Genomic DNA, 7,591 nt, shown 5'->3' with positions numbered 1-7,591 from the left:
GGAGCTCTAGGCCTGCCCTCCTCCCTTTCCAGAGTCTGAGTTCTGGGGTCCCATGAGTCTAGAAGCTCATTTCAGAGTGATCTTGTGTGTCCCTCAGAGGAAGGAGGTGAGGAGGAGGAGGACAGCCGGGCATCCTCTCTGAAGGGAGCACAGTTCTCTGAGGCCTGACGTGTATAGGGAAGAATCCTGAGACCAAACACCACCGAGTCCTATCCTGCCCGGTATGATAGTGACAGAGAAGCCACAGCAACCCTACAACCTCTGACGCCCTGGGGAGGAAATCAGCTAAAGACCAAAGGAAGCCCCAGGGAGATGAACAGAAGAATATCATTTCTTTGAACATCATAAATAAAAACTTTTTTTCCCCAGAATATATAAACTATTTCCCTTTAAAGGTGAAACTCTGAACATTTTTTTCTCCGTTCAGATGTTCTACTACCTGTGTGTAATTATAGTGACTATAAGTCCTTTTATTTTGCTTGATTTGCTGGGCGGCGTTCAAAGGTCGTCCCCAGGTATCAGTAGATGGGTGGGAGGGAGAGTGTAGGTACCTAGGACATAGCTGTGGGCATGGGGAAGCCGCTGCAGGGAGGGGCTGGCACTCCTGTGAGCTCAGACGCTCAGGTGAGCTACACGAGCTCAGACGCTCAGGTGAGCTACACGTTACATAAGATGCATTGCTGGGGCATTAGATCAGCCAGGAAGGAGCCACCCTGGATGTCTGACTGCACTCACTTTCTGCTCCTTCCCGCCTGTTCCCAACTCACTAGGGCTCCTGCCTATTCTGACAGCTGCTGAAGGAGTTCTGGGAGGCTGTCTCTACCCCAGGGTCTTTGGGCTATGGGCTTAATTCAAAACCAGTCCAGTTTGCCCCTCAATTGGACACAGGGTGGACAAGATGTTGGTGCCAAAATAAGCCAAATACCAAGTCAGCATGGGAGGCATCCACCAGCTTCCTGTTGTCTCCCTCTGGGCTCCACTACCAGGCCTGCCAGAACAGGAATTGCAGGGGCCCAGGGCCTTCAGGGGGTGAACAGTCTGGCTGTAGGCTTGGCAGGAGCTCTCAGGCAGGTGGTAGGGCTCTCGTTGGAAGACACTCTGGCTTTTGCCAAGGATACTTGGTCTCATGTGGGCAGCTACATCTCACTTCTGAGATGGGACTTTCTCTTTGAAGCAGGAAGTGGTTTTGGATTTGGGAACAGGGTTCAATCTATAAGAAGAAATATAGGGGAAATTAGCAAGATCTTAAAATCCTAGACAAGCGGGCCTCAGGGGACTCCCTACCCACTGGGAAACCTGTGACAACTCCAGTCGCCCAGATTGGCCTGGGCAGTCTAGTGGAGGCTTAGGAGGGGAGCTTCCTCAGAAGCCCTTGGATCATGAGCACAAATCTTAATCCTTTCTCTCCCACTGCCCAGACACCACTCCCACTCCCGGGTCAGGTCTGATTTCACCAGCTTGTGGGCCTGGATGAAGCTAAACAGAACTGTTGATGATCTTTAGCTCCTAAAGATGGACTTGCCTGGGCAGAGCTGAGACTGATACTTTTAGTCTCACTGTGTGAGTAATAAGGTTAAGAATCTCAACATTGGCTCTGTGCCTATAGCTCAAGTGGCTAAGGTGCCAGCCACATACACCAGAGCTGGCGGGTTCGAATCCAGCCTGGGCCTGCTGAACAACAATGAGAACAACAACCAAAAAATAGCCAAGTGTTGTGGCCGGCACCTGTAGTCCCAGCTACTTGGGAGGCTGAGGCAACAGAATTGCTTAAGCGCAGGAGTTGGAGGTTGCTGTGAGCTATGATGCCACAGCACTCTACCCAGGGCAGCAGCTTGAGGCTCTGTCTCAAAAGAAAAAACAATCTTGACATTAATCTTTTAATAATCTAAATCTAATTTTTCCTCCATAGCACCTAGTATTGGCAGACACTTAACTGGCATTGAATATATCCATTCACTTTTGAAATTAGATGATTACATTTCCTCATGCCTCTACAGAGAGCCTTTAGACAAATAACAAAAAGGAAACTTGGGGGTGGTGCTTGTGGCTCCAAGGGGTGGGGCACTGGCCCCATATGCCAGAGGTGGTGGGTTCAAACCCAGCCCTGGACAAAAACTGCAAACAAACAAAAAAAAGGAAACTGAGGCACAGAGAGGTTAAAAGATACAAGCTACAATACATGAGGTGGACCACCCTCCCACTTGGCCCTTGTGGGCAATGATCACTAGTTCTTTCCTGCTGTCCCCAAGTAGTTGGCAGTGCTCAGCAGGCTCGGTGTCTGCCATCCCTCTGTGACTGAGTGAGGAGCCTCAGAGGATGGACACAAAGTGGTGCTGAGACAGGGAAGGAATCCTGGAAAATAAAAATGTCTGTCTCTGATACTCTCTGCCTCAACAACGATATACAACTGTGCCCAATTTTATTTCCCAAGGGTCTCAACAATATCTCACATCCTATATTCTTTTGAAATATGATCTTGCCTTTTCTTGATCAAGAGGCGACTTCTAGTCCTGCACCCTTATACAGGGTAGGATGCTGCAACTGCTTGGACCAATAGAATAGGGGGGAGGTGACACCAGGCCAGTGCTATCACCACCCTCACCTGGCCCGGAAGCATCTTCCCGCCTTTCAGAACTCAGCCACCATAGTATGAGAAGTCCATGCCATGTGGAGGACACTTGCAGTCAACAGCCCAGGAAAGCCCCTAGTGACAGTCAGCATTAAGCCCCAGCACCTGAGTGAGACATCCCAGACCCCAGTCTAGGCAAACCTTCAGATGACTGCAGACCCAGGTGACATCTGACTGTCATCACACTCCCAAGTGGGAATTGCCTGGTTGAGATGGATCAGTTCATAGATCCATGGAAACTGTGCCTTAGTTTCTTCTTTTTTATTGACCTAGAAAGGCTTTTCAGTAGGGGCATGAGGACATGCAGTTGTCTAATGAGTGAGCAGGCCCAGTCGGGGCCAGTCAAGGGCTTGCCACTATTTAGTGCTAAGGATGAAAAAATTAGATTTTTAACAGGTTCCAGCTGAGGTTCTTACCTTAGTACTTACACCATGAGACTAAAGTGTCAAATGAGCTTGGAAAAAGATGTGTTAAGCCATGAAGTTTTAGGGTGGTTTATTACTCAGCAATAAGTAACTGGAACAGAAATAGACTTCCCCAAACATAGGCCTGAAAACCACCACCAAGCATCAATTCTTGTGAGCCTAGTTGCCCATGTGTCTTTGATCAGGTGGCCTGGTCTGGGCTCCTCCGGGACAATTCAACTGTGCTCTGTGTGGTCTCCTATTCCCCAGCAGGCTAACCCAGGCTTTTCTCATGAGTAGCAGAGATTTATGAAAGAGTGGAAGACTTTTTAAGACCTAGGCCTGGAGCTGGCACACTGTCACTTTCACCAAACACTGTTCAAAGCCAATCTCAAGGCCAGTCCATATTCCAAGGGTGTGGAAATTGATTCTATCTCTTGATGGGAGGAGCTTCAAAGTTACATTGCAGAGGGTTTGATCCTAGGAGGGATGGAGAATTGTGTCTATTTGTGCAATCAGCTAATGAGGACATTAAGAAGTTGGCTAAGGGGTGGTGCCTGTGGCTCAAAGGAGTAGGGCGCCGGCCCCATGTGCCGGAGGTGGCGGGTTCAAACCCAGTCTTGGCCAAAAACTGCCCAAAAAAAAGAAAAGTTTGCTAGGAGTTGTGAGTTGTAAACCACCCCTGCCCCCACTGTTGTGACTGACATTTTTAGTTAAATATCCACCACTCAAGATTACTTTTTATTATTTTAACTTTCCAGCCTCTACGTGGAGGAAGGTAAGGGAGAAGATGAATTGGAAGTGGTCTCCGTGTGGCTGCCAAGTGCTCCAGGCCTGTGGTTTTCAAGTGGTGCTCTGTGAAGCCTGGCGTGCTACGGCAGTTTCTCAGAGCTATATCGGGAAAATGGGTGTGTATAGGCATGAGGAACTCTGGGTTCTGACCTTAATTAGGTCAGCTCTGTTCTTTCTCCTGAGATTTATGCAGCTTTTAGAAAGAAAAAAAAAAGATTTGAAAACTATTGAACTGGACCAACCTCTGAGTCTTAGAGACAAGGAAAGCAGCCTTAGTGACGCAAGAGTGTCTTCCAAGTTACTCAGAAATTGAGCGTCTTGACTGCTAGGAGAACCCTGTCTGCTGACCTTACTCTCCCCTCCTCTCACTGGGTGGGGGATCGCTGTGGCCGGGCAGATAGGGGAAAGTTGAAGGACATGGGGAGGGTCCATTCTTTACTTCTTCACCAAGGTTTCATAGGCCTCGAACCCTGAACCCTAGGGGCTCCCATCTGTCCCCCAAGTGTACACCCTTGTGTGATGGCCCCACAGGCACCATGATGGTGGGCAGGCTGAGCTGGCCGGTCAACCCCAGGGTGGGCAGGGCACACTCAGGATTTGTAGAGGTGTCCCAAGCAGGGCAGGTGGAGCTCTGTCGGAGAGAAAAACTCATTTCCCAGGGCAAGGCCTGGTCTCGCTTCAAGTCTGTGATCTTCTTATTCTCCCCACCCCAGTTTGTTAATTCCATTTCTTCCCAAGTTATTTTTTTTTTAGGACATGGGCTATTTATAGCTCCTCCTAAGTCCTTTCCAGTCTGTTTCCTGTTCAAGTACTGCATTAGTCACCAAAAAGTGTCTCAAGCAATCTCCATGTCCCTGCCTGATCCCAGCCACGGAGAAGCAAGGACACTGGTCAGACCCAGGGCAGATCCCTGTGAGGAGGGGGCAAGTGGGAGGCAGGAGGCCAGATGCAGGGGGCACTTCCTATTCCCCATCCTCTGTGGCATGAAGCCCTGAGTCCTTCCTGGGGTGTACTTAGCCCTTGGAGATGCAGAAACTGCAGCGGCACCTCCATTCAGCTGCATATTTTTACCATTACTTGATGACCTATTTGCATGCAACTCCTTGCAGAGAATTTCCTCCCGAGCCATATACGGTGATTTTATTGCACCACAAACTGAGGCTTCTATTTGCTGTCAGCAGTCGAGGCTCCTTCCTAACTTCCTCCTGCCTGCCCCTCCGTCCCTGCTCCCACTGTACAGTGCCCAGGCTACTCTGGGCATCCTTCAAGCTCTGTTCTCTCCATCTGTGGTTGGTTCCTAGGAATTTAGCAGCGACATTTGAGGGGAGGATCCCAGAGCTCCCAGCTGAGTTTTTGTATCCACAGGCCCAGAGAGCAGTGATTTCGGAGGCCAGGGCAAGGGGAGGACAAGGCGACCTCATGCAGGGGGCAGGGGGTGGAAGCAAGCCCACCATGCCTTTCATCCCCGTGAGCCTCTGTTCATGCCGTTCTCTGGCCTGATGAATGCCCTGGGCCGTGGCAAATGCATCCAGGGCTCGACTGCTGCAAATCTGCTGCAGGCCACCAACGTCCCCTGGCCCCCTTGAGCACCTTCATCAATCTCTACATATCCCTAGGGAAGGAGTTGAGCATGGGCGTTTCTGACCCTGAGCTTTCTGGGGACGAAGGAGAGAAAGGTGGGAGAAGGTCAAGGCTCTACCAGCATAGCAAGTCATCGGGTGGCCTGCGTCCCAGAGACTGAAATCCTTCCAACTGTAGCCTCACCAGCCCTAAGGCCCAATCAAGGGGACTTGTGTCTCTTGAACAAAGCTGGTGAGGGGCTTGGAGATGACTGGCTCTAGGCTCTCCTCAGGGATAATGGCTTCCTCAGTCCCAATCGAAGAATCACCCCACTCAGAGTAGCAAGAAATGGGGCCAGGCGTGGGGCCAGCTACCAGTTGGTCCCTGAGCATCTGCCCCATGCCAGGCCTCCTACTGGGTGCTGCAGAAACAAACACTCCAAACACTCAGAAACAGTCCTGGTGAGAAGGGGCCTGGGATGGATGCAACCCTCTGATCTCACTCAGAGAGCTGGCATGCGCACCAGCACCCTGAGCACAGGACAGAGAGGAAATCGGCAGGAGCCGTGTACGCCAGGCACAGCGCAGTCCCAGGCCTCTCCTGAGCCGTGATGCACACTGACAATCTGGCACAACTATTTTTATTTCCATTTGATTTCCATCCTAGAAATTCCTTGCAACTGTCCCCACACAGAACACACTCAGTTACATCCTTGGGAGTGCAAGAGCCCAGAAGATGCCATCAGGAACAGCTCAGTCAAGGATGAATTTGCTTCTGCCAGTGCTGAAGGCCTTGAAACTTATTCCCAGGGCATGGACGATAAAGGAGCAGGGTGGGGATGTGGGCACCAAGCAGGATGGGACGTCCCTCTTTTGGGACTGTGATGGTGGGGTTTGGAGCAGACAGCATCTGAGGGTAATGCACTCATCTAACCTCTTTTTAAAATCAAGATCCTCTCCCATTTCTACTTTTTTTTTTTTTTTTTAGACAGAGTCTCACTCTGTAGCTGTGGATAGAGTGCTGTGGCATCATTATAGCTCACAGCAACCTCAAATTCCTGGGCTCAAGAGATCCTCTTGCCTCAGCCTTCTGAGGAGCTGGGACTATAAGGACCTGCCACAATGTCCAGCTAGTTTTTTTTTTTTTTCTTCTATTTTTAGTAGAGACGGAGCTCTAACTCTTGCTCAGGCTGATCTCGAACTCCTGAACTCAAAGCAATCCACCCACTTTGGTCTCTGAGAGTGCCAGGATTGTAGGCCTGAGCCACCACACCTGGCCCTATTTCTACTTTTTAAATCATGAAAATTAACATGCCAGTATATGTAGAAAAAGTGCATTCTTTCTTCACACATTCTCACAAGTAACTATAAAGCAAACACCCATGTACTCAACACTTATGTCAAGATATGAAACATGCCAGCCTTCCCAATTGATCTCCTTGGCTTCCCAAAGTTCCTATCTGATCACGCACACCTCCTTCTCCCCTAGACTTGCACGGCATCTCCTTCCTTTTCCTTCAGTAAGACCACCTGAGTGCACGTTCATAAAGAAAGTAGTTTAGTTTTATCTGTTTTGAGCTTTATATGAATAGAATCATGTTACAGAGTTTCTATTCGTGTTACTTCTTTTGCTCAGTTATACCTGAGAGATTCCTCCATGTCCCTGTGTGTGGCTGTGGCATATTTGTTTTCATGGCTATAGAGTATTCCACTATGTGACTGTGTGTATATATTTACCCATCCTACTGTTGATAAACATTTGGGTGGACACTAGGTTTTGACTATTATGAATGCTGCTGCAATGAATATTCTTAATACAACTATCCTGCTGCAAATACGCACGTATTTCTCCAGGGTTTATACCTAAGAGTGGAATTACTGGGCCCTAGGGCATATGTGTGTATTCATCTTTGCTAGATGATAACAAAGGGTTTTTCAAGTTGCCCTGTTGGATATCTCTATTGGATAATCAGCAGCTATGTTAGGGTAGAGAGACCATGGCTTCAGAATTGCTGGTCCCATAGAGATAGATGCTGAAGTGAAGAACTACTGAGAAATTGATGTGCGTGCCTTTGTTCCTGTCCTGTCTCACTCAGGGCACCTGTGGCCCCTGCTCCTGCTACTGAGCTCCCTGTGGCCGAGCCCAGAACTCCCCCAGCCTCAGGTTCACCATGGTTTCCAATCTCATCTGGTCAAGGGCATCATGT

The sequence above is a fragment of the Otolemur garnettii genome, unplaced genomic scaffold (assembly GCF_000181295.1).
Source record: "Otolemur garnettii isolate 467f Iridium unplaced genomic scaffold, OtoGar3 scaffold00001, whole genome shotgun sequence".
Classification (NCBI taxonomy): Eukaryota; Metazoa; Chordata; class Mammalia; order Primates; family Galagidae; genus Otolemur; species Otolemur garnettii.
This window is presented reverse-complemented; position numbering follows the sequence as displayed.